This window comes from Notamacropus eugenii, chromosome 5 (genome assembly GCF_028372415.1).
Source record: "Notamacropus eugenii isolate mMacEug1 chromosome 5, mMacEug1.pri_v2, whole genome shotgun sequence".
Lineage (NCBI taxonomy): Eukaryota > Metazoa > Chordata > Mammalia > Diprotodontia > Macropodidae > Notamacropus > Notamacropus eugenii.
Genome location: NC_092876.1, coordinates 330,825,209 through 330,846,475, shown reverse-complemented (window position 1 = coordinate 330,846,475; position 21,267 = coordinate 330,825,209). Strand labels below are relative to the sequence as shown.

Here is a 21,267-nt window from a genome sequence, read left to right as displayed (position 1 = left end):
CAAAACTGCTATATCCCAAGCCTCAAAGAAAAATATGAATTGGTCTCAGGCTCAAAAAGAATTCTTGGAAGAACTCAAAAAGTATTTTAAAAGTCAAATAAGAAAAATAAGGAAAAATTGGGAAAAGAAATAAAAAAAAGTCAACCATTTGGTAAGGGACACACAAAAATACTGAAGAAAACAACACTCTAAAAACAGAATAGGCCAACTGGAAAAAGATGTACAAAAATTCACGGAAAAGAATTCCTTAAAAAGTAGAATTGGTGGGAAGGATTCTGGGAAGATGGCAGAATAGATCAGAAGATTTTTGGCTCTCCAAATTTCTTCCTCAGAAAAAGACAGAACTTTGCTTCAGAGGGAATGTAGAGTAACATAAAAAAAAAAAACAAACCAACCAAGTCAGGATAAAGCAGCTGTCCTTCTAAGACAATTTAAAAAGACCCCGGGAAAGACCTAATTTCCTAGGAATCAGGTCTGACCTGAGTGAAGTGCAAACACCTCCAGGCCAAATCTGTGGAATTAACAAACAATAATTCCTAGGGGCATCTGGGGTTGAGAGGATGCCTCAGCCTTGGAAACTTTCATCATGGTGTAGGAGTCTGGTGACTGAATAGGAGAAGATTGAAGTACCTTCCACTGTTGAGGGATGCCAAGCACTGCTGTGCTGACCAGATACATCCCAGGCTGGCCTGCTGCTGGGGAGGAGAAGGAGTTAGCCCATACCTGGTGAGTGCAGTAGCAAAGGGGCAGGGAGAGTTCCAGGAGAGGAGAGTTCCTGGTTTATCAGTTCCAGGGCAGAGAGGACAGCTGTAATTTGCAGCCACTGGAGGGACCACAGGGAGTAAGATCATTTGTGGGACAGCATGACTGAAGGCTCTAGCCTTGGCTTAGGAATGGAGAGAAGAGCCCAAGGTTGGGCCCCAGGACAGATCTCAGAAAATAACATTAAGAATGACCTGAGGTTTGGGGCATCCTTCCCTGTAGCTCAGGACTAGAACTGAATTACACTGATAGATGTAAAAAACAAGACAAAATAAAAATAAATAAATAAAAATGAGTAAGCAAAGGAGAAAGAACCCAACCATAGACAGCTAGCTATGGGGATAAAGAAGATCTGAATTCATATTCAGAGGAAGACAATGGAGCTAAAGAAGCCACTTCTTTTTCAATGAGAAATGTCCAATGGACCCAAGCACCAAAAGAGTTCTTGGAAGAACTTAAAAAGGACTTTAAAAATCAATAAAAGAGACTGAAGAAAAAAGAAGAGCAATCTAAGAAAATCAGGAAAATTATGAAAAGAAAGTCAACCAACTGGAAATAAAGAATCAAAAATTTAAAGAAGAAAATAATTCCTGAAAAACTAGATTTGGATAAGGGGAGGCTAATGATGTTCTAACACACAAAGAAATAATAAAATAAAATCAAAAGAACTCAAAAATAGACTAGAATGTGAAACATCTCATCAGAAAAACAGCTGATCTGGATAACAGATCAAGGAGAAATAATATAAGAATATTCTGACTATTATTATGATTAAAGAAAGGAATCTTGACACAATAGTACAAGAAAATATCAAGAGAAATTGCCCTGCAGTTCTCAAACAATAAGGCAAAGCAGAAAAAAAAAATCCAACAATTACCGCCTGAAAGAGATTCCAGGAAGAAAACTTACAGGAATATCATAGCCAAGTTTTAAAGCTCCTATGTTAAGGAGAAAATATTGGAAACAACAAGGAAAACAAAGTAATTTAAATATTGTGGAGCTACAATAAACATTACACAAGACTCAGCAGTCACTACATTGAAGGACCATATTTTGTAGAGCCCAAAGAGCTGGAGTTATGATGAATGGTACTTTACCCAGCAAAGTTAAGTATAATTCTGAATGATTAAAAAAATGGACATTTAACAGATATTTGTAAAGCAGAACTTAAGGGAAAATTTGACATATAACATCCAAGAAAATATAAGGTAAATTTTAACGATCAATTATAAGAGAATCAATACGACCAAATTGTTCACTTCTTATATATGAAAATATTATGAGTTCTTTTATGGGTGTCATTTTCATTTGAAAGAAAGGCTTGGGCTGAGCTGAGTATGATGGGGTGATTCTAAAAAACATAAAGCTGTAGGGAGTGTAAAAAGGAGCAATTATCTCATACAAAGGAGGCATAAAAGGAAAAACTGATGCAGAAGAAGAAAGTGGGAGGAGGGCAAGTAGTGTTGAAATCTTACTTTCATCAGGAATGAGTTAAAGAGGGAACAACATTTATATCTAGAAGGGTATAAAAATCTTACAAATTCATAAAGAAATAAGAGGACAAGGGGAAAAGATAGGAAGAGAGGATGAAGAAAGGACTCTTGTAGGTTAAAGATTAGAACAAGTTAGTGGGTAGAAGTAAAGCAGAGGAGTAAGGAGGGATAGGCACAGGATGAAGAAAGTATAGTGAGGAAAAATAACAATGAGGAAAATATAGATATAATTATAGCTTAAAATATGAATGGGATGAATTTCCCTATCAAAAGGAAACTGATATCAGATTTAAAATTTGAATTCAACAGTATGTTGCTTGTAGGAAATGCTATAAAAATGAGAGATTTACACAAAGATAAAACAAAGGTCAGGAGTAGAATTTGTTATGTAAAAAAGCAGTAATCATGATCTCAGACAAAGTTAAAGCTAAAATAAATTTAATGAAAAGAGAAAAATAGGGAAACTACATTATGTGTCAGCAATATTATTCAATATTTTTAAAAATCATCTAAAATAATTAGACAGTGTAAAATACGTGAAAGTATACCTGCCAAAGCAGACACAGGACCTATATGAACATAAACTTAAAACACTTTTTCATACAAATAAAATTAGATCTAAATAATTGAAGTAACGAGTAGGTAAAGCCAAGATGATAAAAAAAAATGACAGTTTTATGTAACCGATCTATTTATGTAATGCCATCCCAATTAAATTACTAAAAAATTATCTTACTGAATTAGAAAAAAATAATATCAAAATTCATTTGGAAGAACAAAAGGTCAAGAACTTTAAAGAAATTGGAGGAAAATATAAAGGAAGCAGATTCAGTAGTATCAAACCTTAACCCATTTACAAAATGAGTTCATTGTTATAGTGTAAAATAGATAATTTTGATTACTTTAAATTAAAAATTTCTTGTGTAAATAAGACCTATACTGCCAAGAATAGAAGGAATACAGAAAACTGGGAAAAATTTTTCATAGACAATCTCTCACATAGGACAGAATCAGGTTGGAACATTGCTGTGGTGTAGGAAATGATAAGCCAGTTGATTTAGAAAAACATGGAAAGACTTGGACTTATGAAGGAAGATGCCTCTGCCTTCAGAGAAACAGATGATGAGTGGACATAATCATAATACAGTCTTACATATATGTGTATGAGTATATACATGTTTGTATGTTTATAGATATCTATGTATGTGTATATATGTTTGTGTGTAGGTATGTGTGTGTATCTCCTTGCTTAATTACATTTGCACTCCTAGGGGAGGATAAAGTAAAAATTGCACAGCAGAGAACAAAAGAAAACATATGGAAGTAAAGAAAAGCTAGACAACTTTGCAAACAATGTGTAGTATTATATAGGTTTTGTTGAAATGGAAATTTATTGTTTTATATTGAACCTTCTCTTATATTCTATTGTAGAAACTTTTTTCTTTTCTTATTTTGTATTTTATTTTGTATTTTAGTTTAAAATTAAAAACTTAACCAAAAAAAGTAGAATTTTTCTGACCAAATGGAAAAGGAGATATAAATACTCATTGAAGAAAATAATTCTTTAAAAATTCGAATCAGACAAGTGGAAGTTAATAATTCCATGGGACACCAAGAAACAATAAAGCAAAATCAAAAGAAAAAACAGAAGACTATGTGAAAATATCTCATTGGGAAACAACTGACCTGGAAAATAGATCAAGGAGAGGGAATTTAAGAATTATTGGATTACTTGAAATCCATAATCAGAAAAAGGACATAGACATCATTTTTCGAGAAATTATCAAGGAAAACTGCCATCTGATATTCTAGAACCAGAGGGTAAAATAGAAGCAGAAAGAATTCACCAATCACCTCCTGAAGGAGATCCCAAAATGGAAATTCCCAGGAATGTTATAGACAAATTCCAGAATTCCCAGGTCAGAGAAAATATTGTAAGCAGCCAGAAAGAAACAATTTAAGTGTCATGGACTCACAGTCAGAATAACACAAGATTTAGCAGTTTCTACATTAAAGGAACAGAAGGCTTAGAACATGATATTCTGGAAAGCAAAGAAGTTAGAATTACAACTAAGAATCCCCTACCTAGCAAAACTGAGCATAGTCCTTCAAATGGACATTAAATGGAACAGAGGACTTTCAAGTATTCTTGATGAAAAGACCAGAGCTGAACAGAAAATGTGATTTTCAAATACAAAATTTAAGGAAAGTATAAAAAGGTAAATAGAAAAAAAGAACCCATAAGGCATTCAATGTGGTTAAACTACTTACATTCCTACATGGGAAGATGATTATTACTAGAGCATTTAGAACGGGTATACATAGTGTTAACAGGATTTTTACTATGCCAGTAATGTATTCAGAGTCACACAAAAGCAGGTCTAGAGACAGCAGTGCCAGTAATTAAGCAGTTTAATTAATCAATTTCAGAGTGAGGAATGTTCTCTTAGCTCAAGTAAGAGTACAGGCAGGGAAGCACAAGTGGGGAAGAAGCAGTGTGGGGAGGTGGATTATAAACAACCATTTAGTGATTCCCCACGAGAAACCCACAAATCCCATAAAACAACAATTCTGGAGTCAAGTCTTTGGGGATCATGACCACCTCCCTTAGAGTATGGAACCAGAGTTCTGTAATGGGAATAGGTTCTACAATCTTTGATTCTCTTCACTTAAGGTCTAATGATCATGAGTTTATCAGAGTTTTGATTAATCAGTTTAAGCTTCATTGTGAGCTCTGAGTCCCGAGTCAGAGGCAGCTCTTGAGAAAATGAAATTATTAGTATATTCATTACACATATCATATAAATCAATATGAAAATTATAAATTCCCTTCTCAATAGACAAAGGTCACAGGTGTGAGTTGACTATGATGGGATAGTCTCTAAAAAAATAAAATGAAAGGGTGAGAAAAAGGAATGTACTAGAAAAAGGAGAAGAAAGCAGCAAATTTTCTCACATAAAAGAGGTACAAAAGAGCTTTAATTTTATTTATTTAGTTAGTTAGTTATTTTTACCAAAGAACTTTCATAGTGGAAGGGAAAATGGGGAAGTGGATAAGAGCCCTTACTCTCATTAGAATTGGCTCAAAGTGGGAATAGCTTATACTACACTCAGTTAGGTATAGAAATCTATGTTACCTTACAGGAAAGTAGGATTAGGGGAATGCAAATTAAACCAGTTCTGAGGTACCACCCCTCACCTATTAGACTGGCTAATATGACAAAAAGGGAAAATGACAAATGCTGGAGGGAAAGTGGGGAAATTGAGACACTAATGTACTGTCCATGGATTTGTGAACTGATTCAACCACTCTGTACAGCAATTTGAAACTATACCAAAGGGCTATAAAACCATGCATCCCCTTTGATTCAGCAAAACCACTACTAGGTCTGCATCCTAAAGAGATAAAAAACAAAAAGGAAAAAAGGACCTATATATACAAAAATATTTATAATGTTTTTTAATGGTGGCAAAGAATTGGAAATTGAGGGAATTGAGGAGTGGCTGCCCAAGTTATGCTATATGATTGTGATGGAATAACACTATTGTGTTATAAGAAATGATGAGCAGGATGCTGTCAGAAAAATCTGGAAAGACTTACATGAACTGATGCCAAGGGAAGTCATCAGAACCAGGAGAATATTATACATAGTAACAGTAATATTGTAAAATGATCCAAGACAATGCTGAAGGACTTATGAAAAATGCTCTCCATCTCCAGAAAAAGAACTGGAGCCTGAATGCTGATCAAAGCATATTTAAAAAAAAAAACTTTCTTTATTCTTCTTGGTTTTTTGGGGGTCCTGTGTTTTCTTTCACAACATGACTAACGTGGAAATATATTTTGATGACTGCACACGTATAACCTATATCAAATCGCTTGTCTTCTCAATAAAGGGAAGGGAGAAGGAAGGAAGAGGAGAAGTTGGGATTCAAAATTTTAAGTAACAAACATTAAAAATTATTTTTGCATATAATTGAGGAAAAATAAAGTATAAAATTAAATTAAATTTAAAAAATATATTTTGAATTATTCAGGTATCAGTTAGTCAATAAACATTTATTAATGTTTATTAACTAAGCACTGGGGATACAAAATGAGGCAAAAGACAGTCTCTACCTTCAAGGAACTCACAATCTAATGGGAACAACAAGAAAACAAATAAGTACAAAGAAATTATCTAAATTAGGAAATAATTTAGAGAGATACGGCACAAGAATGAAGAGGCTGAAAAAAGAATTCCTGTTGAAGATGAGATTTCCCAGAAGCCTGGGAAGGCAGTAGGTGAAGATAATGAGTTAGAGCATTCCAGGCATAGGGGACAGCCAGAGAAAGTGACTAAAGCTCAGAGATGGAGTGTCTTGTTCAGAAGCCAGTCTCACTGGATCAAAGAGTAAATAGAAAGAGTTAGGTGTAAGAAGGCTAGAAAAGTAGGAAGGAACTGTTATGAAGGGCTTTGAACACCAAACAGAGGATATTCTATTTAATCCTGAAGGTGATTAGGAGCCACTGGAGTTTATTTAGCAGAGGAGATGACATGATCAGACTTGTGAGTTAGGAAAATCACTTTGGTGACTGAGTGGATGAATGGATTGGAGTGGGGAGAGAGTTAAGGCAGGTAGTCTCATGACCAGGTTATTGCAAATATTCCAGGTGTGAAGTGATAAGGGCCTCCACCAGAGAAGTGGCAGTGTTGGAAAAGAGAAGGGGGCATATTTAATTTACCACAAAGGTAAATCTACCACAAAGAGGTCATGGCAATAGATTAGCTATGAGGGGATGAGAGATAGTGAAAATCAAGGATGACACCTAGACTGTGAACTTGGGGAGTTGGAAAGATGGTGTTGCCCTCAACAGTAATGGCAAATAGTCCATAGAGTTGTGGGGTAGGGAACCTCAAGGCCACATGTGGCCCTCAAGTGTGGTCCTTTGACTGAATCCAAACTTCACAGAAGAAATCCCCTTGATAAAAGAGTTTGCTCTGTAAAACTTGGACTCGGTCAAAAGGACATAGAAGGTCTTGAGGCTGCAGGTTTCCATCCTTTGCAGGGCAAAAGATAATGAGTTCAGTTTTGGAAAGTTAAGTTTAAAATATCTATAGTCAATTTGAGATGTCTGAAAATCAGTTAGAAATGTGAGACTGGAGATCAGAAAATGGTTAAGACAAGTGGGAGATTTAAAAATCATCAGAACAGATGATGGTGATAATGTATGTTTGGCAGATACTGTGTTTGAAGAAAGGCTTTAAGGTAATATTTGCTCTATCAAATAAAATTCCTTTTTATAACTAACAAACAATAAGCATGATGAGAACTTGTTTTCTTTATATCTTTCAGTCAGGGCAGTGTGTATGTGTATACATACATGCATGTATAGGTTTATATTTGTGTATGTTTACATATGTATGTATATCTGTGTATATATGTATACAGACATATACACACACATATATGTAAATGTCAGCATAACTTGTAATAACAAGGAACTAGAAACAACCTAAATGTCCAACAGTTGGTAAGTAAATGAAAAATATGATGAATCATTAAAAAATATTATCAGCCTTATTGCTTCATATAGCAGCTAGGAGTTGGGGGGTGGGGCATGGCAGAACAAATTTGCAGAAAGCTTGATGTGAGATCCAATTAAGTCAGATCATCCTAAGAGCATATAAAGCTGAAACCAGAGAAATAGCAAACAGACAAAAAATGCAAAGAATTTTCAACATTTCTCCAACAAACTGTTTTCTCCATCTGTGAGAGTGGAGTCACCATATTTGGGCTCAACATCACAGTCCCTAATATGCTTGCTACATGAGAAAGAAAAATTGCACTAAAGAAAACAAAGATGGGAAGAATTAACAGAGACAGACCCAGAATACACAAAGAAGGTCTGTTCTAGAGACAAAACAATTTTAAGTGAACTGAAGAACTGATTCTCAGCGTACCTGAAAAAATGAAAGATAATGAATGATTGGCAAGAAAAGCCCCCAAACATGTTATTCCTCCTGTAAGAAGCAATCAAAGACAGCAATTGCCCCCGCCTACATGTCTACATTTTCATCTCTGTATATACTTTCTGAGATTAATCTATACACATATCAAGGGTATCTTTGGTGAAAATATTTCATGATATTGTATTTTAGACACACAATTTACTGAAAGGTTCAAAGAATGCAAGATCACATTGTGTTTTTTTATTTGTTGACTAATTAATAACACTTTATTTGATAGAATAAATTGCATCCTTAAAGGCTCTCCTCCAAAAAGATTTCTCTTCTAGATAGTAAGCTCATACAAGATTTCTTGATAGATGTCGTAACAGAGGTATTATTCAACAGTCCTTTGTTAATTAATATCAAGCAAGGCATAAAACAAGATTAAGTATGCTCTCCATAATTGTTTCCTGTTGACATGGAGTATATCCAGTATACAGTCCAAATAGAAGAGAGATTTTCTATAGACTATGAGATCTTCCAGTGAATTTTACAAAATGCAGACTGGCTCAGTGTAACTCCACACACTGGGAAAACAAATGGTGAAGAATGCCTGCTTTTCAGATTGTGACATGCAGTTTGACAAACACCTGATAGATTTGGTCAAACAGTACAGGCATACCTCATTTTATTGTGCTTTGCTTTATTGCACTTCACGGATATTGCACTTTATTTTTAGCAAATCAAAGTTTGTGACAACTCTCTGTCAAGCAAGTCTATTGGTGCCTTAGTGCCATTTTTCCAACAGCATGTGTGCACAATGTATCTCCATATCACATTTTGATAATTTTCACAATATTTCAAGCTTTTTCATTATTATTATATCCATTATAATGATCTGTGACTAGTGAACTTTGATTTTAGTATTATTGTTTTGGAGTGCTTTTAACCTTTCCCATTTAAGATGGTGAATTTAATTGGTAAATGTGTGTGTTCTGACTGCTCCATTTCTCTCCAATTCCTCAGACCTTCTTATTCTCTGAGACACAACCATATTGAAGAATATTACAAAAACTTAGTTGATAATGCAGAGCAGGGTTTTAGAGGATTGATTTAGTTTTGAAGGAAATTCTACTATGGGTAAAATACATACTTTATAGACTATAGTATAGTGCAAACATAAATTTTACATGCGATGAGAAACAAAAGAACATTTATGTGAGTCACTTTACTGTGATTTTCCTTTGTTGCAGTGGTCTGGAAGTAAACTCATAATATCTTCACAGTTATCCTGTACATGTATCTCAAATAGTTGTTGCAGATGGAGGATGAGGTGGGTCCAAAACTGAATAAGAGGAACAGAGTAGGTTTGACTGCACTTGTAGAGAACTCTCAAGCAGATGGTTATAAGGACATATATTTAAAGCTGGAAAATGCCTTCCAAGCACATGTTTTCCCTTGTAATAGAGTGATGGCATCAGAAGCTTTTGTAGATATTTGGTAATGCTTCCCCAGACTCTTTGCTGGGCTTTTCTACTTTTTCACTCTGTAGTTTCCACTCTTACACTCAGTTGTCACTTTTTAGCTAGTGTGTTTATAATAACCTTTTCAGCCTCTATTGTCTCTTATAACCCAGGAAGAGTTAAAGATTACTAAGGGAACTCAGGTTATCTTATATACAATTCTAATGTCTTTAGCCCTGCAGTGACTTCACTGATCTCTTAAAGAATTACATGTTAAGGCTTCAGAAAAATTACTTTCTTTACCACTCTGAAGATTTTCCCCACCCTCTTACTTCTATTTGTGATAATTGAGATGCAGGTGAAAGACTGATTATTGCTTATGTGGAGATGTTCATGCATATTTGTGCATGAACCAACATATTTGTGCATGAACCAACATATTTGTGCAGGCCAACAGCCTGTTTAGAGACACCTTATACTTAGGAAGTCATTCTAAAGGGTAAATAGTTGTAAATATGCAAAAGTGAGCCAATGCCTGGTGCATTTTCACTTTTTGTAGACTTTATGTGCCTATAATATCTTTGTTACAATATATCCTTATTGCTGGGGATAACTAGATAGACAAAGCGTTGTGTTGGGAATCAGGAAGATTTATCTTCCTGAGTTCAAATCTGGCCTCAGATACTAGCTAGGTGACCCTAGGCAAGTTATTTAACCCTGTTTGTCTCAGTTTTCTCATCTGTAAAATGGGAGAAAGAAAAGGCAAAATCACTCCAGTATCTTTGCCAAGAAAACCCCAAACAGACTCACAAAGAGTCAAACATAACTGACCAAATACAAACAAGATACATACAGAGTAAACTGGAGATGATCTCGAAAGGCAAGTAGCAGCATTAAGGCTTCTTGAAGAAGACAGCATTTTAACAGAGACTTAAAGACAACCAGAAGATGGAAATGAGGAGGGGGAACATTCCAGGCATGAAAGACGGCCAGTGAAAATACCTGGTATCTTTGTCAAGAAAACCTCAAATAGGGTCCTAGAGAGTTGGACACGACTGAACGAACAACAACAACAGCAATCCTTATTGATCTACTTGTTACTCTTGATAGATGGTGTATTCATCTCTCAGGTGATATAAAGTTTCAACTTCTTCAAGTTTCTGAAAATTTGAAGATGGCCAGTGTAACAGCAAGCACCCTGGCATGCACAGGAGGGACAGCTGTACTTGATCTTGTCCTGGAAGGTGGGATCTTTTTATTTATCAAACACCAGATTACTATGGTTCTTACCTACTGTGGCTTGTGTACCTAGTCTATTACACTGATCCATCCCTCTATGTCTTAGCCAGTACCAAACTGTTTTCATGATTATCATCTTGTAATACAGTTAGAGATTTGGTACAGCAAGACCACTTTCCTTTACTCTTTTTTTTTCATTAATTACCTTGATATTCTTGACCATTTCTTCTTCCATTCTTTCTGGCTCTATAGAATAATTTTTTGGTAGTTTGACTGGTATGGCACTGTATAAAGGCCATAATTATTTAGGTCAAGTTGTCATTTTCATTATATTGGCTCAGCCTACCCATGAAGACTTAATATTTTTCCAGTTGTTCAGATCTAACTTTATTTGTATGGAAAGTGTTCTGTTATGGTCTTCATATAGTCTTGAGTTTGTCAGCAGGTAGACTCCCAAATACTTTATTTTAGTCTAGTGTTATTTTAAATGGAATTTCTCTTTCTTGCTGCTGGACTTTGTGGCAACATATAGAAATGTTAATGATTTCTGTGGGTTTATTTCACGCAACTTTTACCTGGTCTCTTAATTCCAGTTCTAGCTTATTATTCCTGATTCCAGAAATTCTCAACTTTTTTGAGTCCCTGTACCCACCAGCTTTCAGTAAATCTCTTTACCCCTAATTCAATATGGGTTTGCCATGCATATGCTTACTAAAATTTTTTAAAATATACAAAAAATAATAAAATTGAAATTAATTTCCATACAACTTTATTTGATCATGATATTTAGTATGATAAAGTTGTTAAATGTTTATTTGAATAACCCAAATAAATTAATAAGAGCTTTGTTTATGTTTCTTGTAAGCCAACAGATTTATTTTTAATATTGTTTTTGAGAAAAGATATCCACATATCATATTCATTCTCTGTTATTTTGTTTGTTTTTGCTTTGAATTTGATTGAAAACAGGGCTGAGAATCCTAATTCACAGGAAAAAATTGTTATAAACAGAAGAAAAACATTGTGAGCATGTTTAGTTGGAACGGGATAGGCTTCTTCAAGAGGACACTCAAATTTTGCTAACTTTATTGATTAGAAATTAATTCAGTTTCTGATTATTGCAGAGATCAATATCAATGAATTCATGTTTCATTGGGTATCTTTTACTGATTGTTTTGTAGTTCATTGTGAAAAGGATTTCATAGTCAAATCTCAATCCTTTGGTTTTGGTGGGTACATATTATTTATTCAACTGCCTCATTCAAATTTTTAAGATGCATCATAGGACTTCTTGCCTTTCTTCCCTGGTGTTTGCTTTCTCACCATTTTCTCTCCAATCTACCTAAAAAAAAAACTAGGCAAGAGTACAAAGACACATATACTCTAGCTCTTCCTCCACAGTCCATAAAATACCTGTAAAAAATGACTCTCAACAAATTCTAGAGTAGCAGAAGTCACAGAACAACACAGTGAAAGAGATTTCCAATCCAAGGTGACCTGGAAGGCCAACAGGAAAGGTCTATTGCACCAGACATGGAGTGGAGTGCAGCCCAGCCTTGGTCATGGGGCCCTGGGAGGAACAGGACCAGAACAGGCCTTGGGGGTGGAATCCCCAGCTGCAGTGGAGGTACTCAGATCCCCCACAAATGCCAAAGAGAACTTCAAAGGTCAGTGAGAGGGCTTTTCCAACTGGGCGAGAAGGGGGCAGGGTCCTTCCCTAGCCCCAGACCCAGGCAGCAGCTACAGCAGTAGCTGTGACAGCAGCAGCATCCATTTGTGGAGCCCTTGGCCTAAAGCCCCTGGGGGAATTGAGCAGTTGATCTGAACCTCAGCCCTGAACACAGTCCTGGGGCATGGCCAAGCTCAAGGTGGCTGTGGAGAGGGAATTCTACTACTCCCAGATTCTGGGCAGAGCAGTTTTTGGTTGCTGCCAGACCAGTGCACAAGCCAGGAGAGGAGGAAACTCCTTTCCCTTGATTGTGCCACCTTGGAGGAACTGAGAACTTACAGGTCCCCATAGTATACCCTCCTCTTGACAAAGGACTCAAAAGTCAAATAACTGGCTGGGAAAATGGCCAAAAAAGGGAAAAAAAATAATAAGATTATAGAAGGTTACTTTCTTGGTGAACAGTTATTTTCTTCCATCTTTTTGGATGAGGAAGAACAATGTATACCTTCAGAGGAAGTCAAGGCTTCCATAACCTTCAAAGTAAATATGCAATGGTCTCAGGTCATGGAGGAGCTCAAAAAGGATTTTGAAAATCAAGTAAGAGAGGTGGAGGAAAAATTGGGAAGAGAAATGAGAGTGATGCAAGAAAATCATGAAAAGTGAGTCAAGAGCTTGCTAAAGGAAACCCAAAAAAATGCTGAAGAAAATAACACCTTGAAAAATAGGCTAACTCACTTGCAAAAGAGGTCCAAAAAGCCAATGAGGAGAAGAATGCTTTAAAAAACGGAATTAGTCAAATGGAAAAGGAGGTCCCAAAGCTCACTAAAGAAAATAGTTCTGTTAAAATTAGAATGGAACAGATGGAGGCTAATGACTTTATGAGAAACCAAGAAATTACAAAACAAAACTAAAAGAATGAAAAAATGGAAGATAATGTGAAATATCTCATTGGAAAAACAATTGACCTGGAAAATATATCCAGGAGAGAAAATTTTAAAATTATGAGACTACCTGAAAGCCATGATCAAAAAAAGAGCCTACACATCATCTTTCATGAAATTATCAAGGAAAACTGCCCTGATATTCTAGAACCAGAGGGCAAAATAAACATTGAAAGAATCCACTGATCACCTCCTGAAAGAGATCCAAAAAGAGAAACTGCTAGGAAAATTGTAGCCAAATTCCAGAGTTCTCAGGTCTAGGAGAAAATATTGCAAGCAGCTAGAAAGAAACAATTCCAGTATTGTGGAGATACAATGAAGATAACACAAGATCTAGCATCTTCTACATTAAGGGACTGAAGGGTTTGGAATGTGATATTCCAGAAGTCAAAGGAACTAGAATTAAAACCAAGAATCATCTACTCAGCAAAACTTAGTATAATACTTCAGGGGAAAAAATGGTCATTCAATGAAATAGAGGACTTTCACGTGTTCTGGATGAAAAGACCAGAGCTGGAAAGAAAATTTGACTTTCAAACATGAAAATCAAGAGAAGCATGAAAAGGTAAACAGAAGAGAGACTTAAGGGACTTACTAAAGTTGAACTGTTTACATTCCTACGTGGAAAGATAATATTTGTAACTCTTAAAGCTTTTCTCAGTATTTGGGTAGTTGGAGGGATTATACACACACATATATGTATATATGTATACACACACACACACACACATATAGACAGAGAGTACAGGGTGAGCTGAATAGGAAGAGATCATATCTAAAAAAATAAAATTAAGGGGTGAGAGAGGAACATATAGGGAGGAGAAAGAGAGAAATGGAATGGGGCAAATTATCTCTCATAAAAGAGACAAGAAAAAGCTTTTCCAATGGAGGGAAAAAGGGGGGAGGTGAGAGGGAAAAAGTGAAGCTTACTCTCATCACATTTGGCTCAAAGAAGGAATAACATGCACACTCAATTTGGTATGAAAACCTATCTTACACTACAGGAAAACAGAGGAGAAGGGGATAAGCGGGGGAGGGAGGATTGATGGAAGGGAGGGCAAATGGGAGGAGATAATTAGAAGTAAATACTCTTGGGGAGGGACAAAGTCAAAAGAGAGAATAGAATAAATGGGGGGCAGGATAGGATGGAGGGAAATATAGTTAGTCTTACACAATATGACTATTATGGAAGTCATTTGCAGAACTACACATATATTGCCTATATTGAATTGCTTGCCTTCTCAGTGGAGATGGTTGTGGGGGGAGGAAGAAAGAGAAGTTGGAACTCAAAGTTTTAGGAGCAAATGTTGAGAATTGTTTCTGCATACAACTGGGAAATACAGGCAATGAGGTATAGAAATTTATCTTGCCCTAGAAGACAAGAGAGAAGATGGGGATAAGGAAAGGGAGGGGTGTTAGAAAGGAGGGCAGATTGGTGGAAGGGATAATCAGAATCCTTGGCATTTTGGGGTGGGGGGAGGGGAGAGATGGGGAGAAAATTTGGAACTCAAAATTTTGTGGAAATGAATGTTGAAAACTAAAAATAAATAAACATAAAAAAACTAAAACCATTACTTTTGGAATATTTCAATAGGAAAATAAAGTTATTTATCAAATACTCCTATACTTTTTTGACAAGCTTCTCATACTTCAGGTTGGGAACCCTTGCCCCTATGCAAAACTGACTCTTGGAATTACTCATATATTAGGGAAGGAGATATGTCAGATATGTCTCCCAACCCTCCAGCTTTTGTTGTTCACTAGTGTCTGACTCTTTGTGACTCCATTTGGGGTTTTCTTTTTTGTTTTGTTTTGTTTTTGGAGTTAAGTGACTTGCCCAGGGTCCCACAGCTGGTAAGTGTCAAGTGTCTGAGACTAGAGGAACCCAGCTGACTTCAGGGCTAGTGTTTCATACATTGAATCACCTAGATGCCCCCTTTGGGATTTTCTTGACAAAAATATTGGAGTGCTTTGCCATTTCCTTCTCTAACTCATTTTACAGATGAGGAACTGAGGCAAACAGTTAAGTGACTTGTCCAGGGTCACACAGCTAACAAGTGTCTGAAGTCAGATTTGAACTCAGGAAGTTGATTCTTCTTGAGTCCAGGCCCAGTGATCTATACATTATACCACCTAGCTGTCTACCCTCCAGCTAATTGATGTAATTCTAGAAAGGAAGAAACAGATAAAAGAGGCAAAGAAATATTCATATACTAAGCACCATGTGGAAAAGTTTCTGTTTGAATTAGAAGGAAAGTTTGCCATTGGCTAACCACAGATTGGCTATGCCCTTGATAGTCTTTAAAAAGCTAAGCCCGGCATTTCTTTAGGCAGTCCAAATAGTTGAGCCATCAAAGAGATGGAGCAGCTTTATATCATGTGACCTGTGCCCTCCACCAGAAGGCAAAGGGGAAGGAAGAGGAAAAGAGAGGATTTTCTTTCCTCTGTCCCCTCACTCTCTCTTCTCAGCATTTAATGAAACTGCATCAAGGAGGAAGCAGATATGCCTGCTTCCTTGAGAGTTCCAGTAGCAACTGAAACAAAGTTAAGTTCCAAAGAGTTGAACCAAACAGTTAGATGCAGAAACAACTTCAAGAGAAAAGACCTGGACACCAAAGACGAGCAGCAACCAGACGCCAAGGGAGAATTAACTCTTCCAGATTGGAGCTGACCCAGTGAGCCAAGCTGAGCAACCCACCCAGCAGATAGCCCGTGTCCAAGGAGGAGGAGGAAGACACTATGAGAGACGAGGTTCATACATAAGGAATATTACAGAACTATTGTTCTTACTATGCTGTTTTAGTAAATGCCTTTGCTTTGAGCTCATTGAATCTACTAGATGATTATTAATAATAGGTTCATAACGTATTGTTTTAGTCTATCCAGAGTATATTCTAGAACCTTTAAAAGCAGACATACTTCTGTAACCTAACCTACCAATCTGTGAGTACAGAGTAGGAGAGGTTTCCCAGAGGGGTTGTTACATTCACAATATCACATTCATTTTGTCTTTTCCTTCTGACTGCTATAAGGAAGGTATTTTTTTTAGAGGAGAAGTAATATAGCACTTACAGTATTTTGATTTTTAAAAATTTTGTTGTTCTAGTAAATAATTCCCATCTATAATTAGCCTGCTTCCTATAAGGTGAAGAATTTGTAGGTTTTTATCAGGCTCAGAAAAATAACCCTTTGGTTGAAAATAATTAATGTATGGTTCCTAGGAGACCAACCTGGGGAAATTTAACAGTTTAGAGCTTAAAGACATTAGTCCTTAGACTATGTCCTATTTTTATACAGGTATTAATACTGCTTACAAAGGGATATTCCAGCAGAGTTGCAGTGAATCTATTTTGCCAAGCTTGTCTCTAAATTCCAGTCTTGTGGGGGAGGGGAAGATCTGATCAGACCAGTCTCTTTGTTTTAACAGGACTGAAAAATAAAGGTCAGTGACTGAAGATAAGGTTGAAACGCAGGATTTTGGGTTATTTGAATGACCACTAAGTCACTTACTCTATTTCATATATATATCCATTTCAAAATATTGTTGGTTGTTATTTAGAAACAGCCAGCAAACTGCCATTACCTTCCTCTTGAAAAGCAACCCACCACGAACCAAGTAGGTGATAATTTTAAATATTATCACCTGTAAATGAGGGATTGGACTATGGGTACTCTACTGTCCCTTTTGGTTTTAAAATTATACAATATACAGATGCAAGGAAGTATTTTTGGAAATAGAGAATATTTTTGAAACATCAGGAAACTAAAATAGTCCTAACAGAATGGTGATGTTGGGGATGGGGAATATAAAACGCTCTAGAAACACACTTTGAAAATAACCCCAAGCCATCCATCGCTCTGTATGCCTGAAACTACACTCTTCGAAGGTGGAAAAGTTGACCTTCAGGGGAGGTGATTTTTTAAAGAGCACCAGAAAATAATCTCCTTGAGACATAAAACTTCCAAATAACTATAGAAACAAAAGTGAAGTCTAAAATAGTTCAAGTATTCAGGGAACCAGAGAAGGATTTAAAGCAATGCTTTACCCTTACCCTTAGATTCCCCCACCTCCCCAAAGCTCCTGTGTCTGTAGCATGCTGGATGCGCATGCTCCACTATTCCTCCTTTAATTTCCCCACTCAGGGTTTTTCTTTTTTTTTCACTGTGGCCTTCTCTTCTCGCCTTCCCCTGCCCCTCCCCCTTCGTCTTTTTCAGGCGTGACATCTGGGCAGTGAGGAGGAAGGAAGGAGCCCGTAGGGTTAGTGCCCCAGAGCGCTACCGCGGCAGCTTTCTTTTCTCTAGGATGCGCTGAACCGCTACCGGCTGCCCAGCAGACTGTGTATCCCAAGGGATTCTCAGCTTCTGTTTATTTTTCTGTTGTTGTTTTTATCCCTCCCAGTCGGAGGGAATGGAAACACTGGCAGACACCTTCACCCAGACCTCCTGTCCTCAGTTCTGACACTTCAGTTTTTCCTCCCGGTCCGAAGGCAGTAACTTCCAGACTTCAGCAAAGGAGCAGAAAAATCTATTCCTTCCCTCGCCAGAAGAGACAGGTAAAAGCTGTAGCTTCCTAGATTACAGCTTCCTCTGGCCTTTCATACAGAGAAGCTGTCTTGCTCTTATTATCCTCTCATACCTGTATTTGTTTCTGTGCCAATCACTCTCTTCCTCTTTTCCTGTCCCCTCCTTCCCCACCCCCTCCTGTGGATATTTGGGAGGGCAAGAGAAACCTGGGCTGAAAACAGGTTGACATTTAAATCCTTTGCTTTTCAGCATTAGTGTCTCTGTTTGGGGAAAGAATGAGAAAAAATCCTTTCATTTATCTCAGGGAAGAGAATCTCTCCTCCACCCTTGTTATTAAAGACTTGACTAAGGCTATCTGAAGATTAAGTTGAATTAGATAATTGGGCAACCATTTTTTTCTATGAAACTAGGACTCGGGTTAGTGGGGTGGGGGTGGGGGGGAGTGTTTGCAACTCTTAACTCCTTCACAGGAGCTCAACAGAGATTCTGTTTCTTCCCAGTGGTGAGCAATGACCTGTGGCATCATGAATTTAGAGGCTTTCTTTCCCATTGTCCATCTCTTCAGCTGCATCTAAATCTACCTTGGTTCTAAATTTTTTTTTTTAAAGTAAAACTGATCAAATATTTTTGTATCATCTTTTCATTTTCACTTTTCTCTCCTATCATAAGCAAGAAGTCCAACAGTATGGCTGTTTTTCCGCAGCATGGAGAAGGCAATATATTAAAGCTCTTTCCTGAGCTCCACTGGTAGATCAATACAGGAATTTCAGTATTTACAATTCACTTTTTCAGCTTGGAGAGGTGGTTAAGTAGAGGGGAAAGAGGCCAAAGAGCTAAGAGAAGGAAGGTCAAGGAAAAAGACAAGAGAAGTCGAGAATCAGAATTACATTTTACGTAGGTGTCCAGGTGAACAGATCTCATTGTATGTCTCACTAATCCTGATTAGACTACAGATTCATGTACAAATAAATAAATATATATGCAATTGTGTCATTTACTCAGTGGCCAGTCAAAAATACTGAGAAGAGTCTGTCATCTTACAATTATTACTGAGGATTTCATATCCATTTGGGTATCAGCTTCCATGCTGACCTCCAAGCTATATTTTTATTAAACCCCCCCCGCCCCCCCCACACCTCTCAGATACATATGTAGATCCTTACATAGGGATCTCTGCAGCTACAGAAGCAGAATAGGAGAAACTCAGTAACAAGCAAGTCTAAATAGTCAGCACTCCACAGAATAGATCTTTGTACACTACGGTATGAAAGGGGTGGGAGGAGATTATATGCTTAATATTATTTATTCATGGAATTGAAAATTTGGTGGCATTGATTAATTTTTGCCCCATCATTTTTCTTCCGCAAGCAAGGTTTGAATTATCTCTTCTTATAAACTTTCATATTTTAATGAGTATTAAGTGCATAGTGGCTATTTTTGGGAGCAAACCCATGTCTGACTCTAAATTCATACTACGAGGTTAGGAATCAGTGGGATGGAGAGGTGGCTAAGATGTTCCTAGCTTCAAAGCTAAACCTCATGTCTTTGGGAATTGGGGTTCTATTCCTTTCTGTATTCAGTGGGAAAAGGCTTTGATGCATGTGTTGCTTGTGTCCATGGTGCTGAAATTATTCTAATTTGTAATTATTGCCTGACTTCATGAGCTACAGCATTTCCTCTCTATTTTCATCACCTTTTGCCACATGCATTCCATTTCCATAGTAAATTTTTTTAAATGAATGCTAATATCATGCAGAAATATCCTCTACATGTGTTAATGCACCTATTTCCTGAAGAGATATTTTAAGAAGATAAGGTAAATGGTATTACTGTTAGCATTGTGAATAATCTTTATAATGTAATAAAAAAAATTTCCCATGTCATATTTGGAAGAGTTTTTAGACTATAAGTTTCATGTTTCCCAGAACATTTTTATAGCATAGTTTAATTTTCATTTTGTAGCAGTTTTTTTCCCCACTTGTGTTCATGAGCTATGGAAATAATTCATTTCACATTCAGCTGTCTCACAGTTTCAGAGCCTATGGATAGAAACGTCTGGTATTATGCTAAACCATAAGGCATTTCTACCAATTTTAACTTAAGAAGAAATGAAGATACTAATTTGAAACTGATTTTTTGTCTCTCTGCACACCTCGCCCTCCCCCAAATTCCTAAAGTTGAGCAAAAAATGAGATTGATGTAAATTTTGACACAGGGCCAGGTAATCTTAGAAAACTAATTACTAAAAAGACATTTTGGCAATAACAGTAACATAATACTGGTGATTCTGAAACTCATCCCAGGAGCAACTAGGTGATGCAGTGGATAGAGCATTGGTCCTGGAGTCAGGAGGACCTGAGTTCAAATACAGCCTCAGACAATTAACACTTACTAGCCACATGACCCTAGGCAAGTCACTTAATGCTGATTGCCTTGCCAAAGAAGATAATCTGTTTATAGCTCTATAAAATATTTTTATGATTGCATTTTAATCTGTTTCCTTTTAAATTTGTTTGTTTGTTGGTAAAAACTACTCAAATTATCTTTGTGTCCTTAAAATCAATGTTATTTGAATTAATTCTAATGGACACAAGTTTGTCCTCCACATGGAGCAGCATATGCTATTCCATATGAGCACTCAATTTCATTTAGACCACTATTGTGTAATATAGTTAATTTTAAAATTACCAATGAAAACTTTAAGACCTCCCAATGCCTTCTATTTAATTTCATAACCTTCAGGACCCTCTTATTTTGGGGTAGAGCTGTTTTCTAAAGTATTTCTTTACTTATTTTTACATTTATGTGAATGAAGAATCATTACACCAAAATCCATTTTGCAATCAATATGTGAATTCTAGTCACTGTCCTTGAAAAAGAGAACTAAGTGAAGAGTTGTATAAGAATGTGGCTATATAGTGAAGGAGGAGGGATTGGGGATGGATGTAACTGAATCACATGTTTTAGACAACTTTTTTTTGGTGACCATTTATGTGCCAGTAGAATAATATTTTTTTCAAAGGCAAATATATGAGTTATAGATGGATTGGTCTGCACACTGAAAATATTTTATTTTAAATGTTTGTTTTTATTTTCCCCAACTCTAAGAAAGTTGAGCAGCCTTCAGGGAGTACTTAAACCTGATTTTTGAGCATAAGTATTTTAGTTACAAGGGGCAAACTTGATGTAATGGAAAGAGACTTAGGATCAGAAGTTCTGAGTTTGAGGCCTTACTCCACCACT

At 36.6% G+C, this 21,267-nt stretch overlaps 1 protein-coding gene across 1 annotated transcript in view; it reads left to right on the top strand.

Moving 5' to 3' along the window:
• The first annotated feature begins 17,645 nt into the window (after positions 1-17,645).
• SLC35G2 (solute carrier family 35 member G2) overlaps positions 17,646-21,267 on the top strand; it is a 60,029-nt gene continuing 56,407 nt past the window's right edge. Inside the window, exon 1 of the mRNA XM_072613570.1 lies at positions 17,646-18,053. The gene's annotated coding sequence lies outside the window, so the exon portion shown is untranslated. The remainder of the gene's footprint in view (positions 18,054-21,267) is intronic.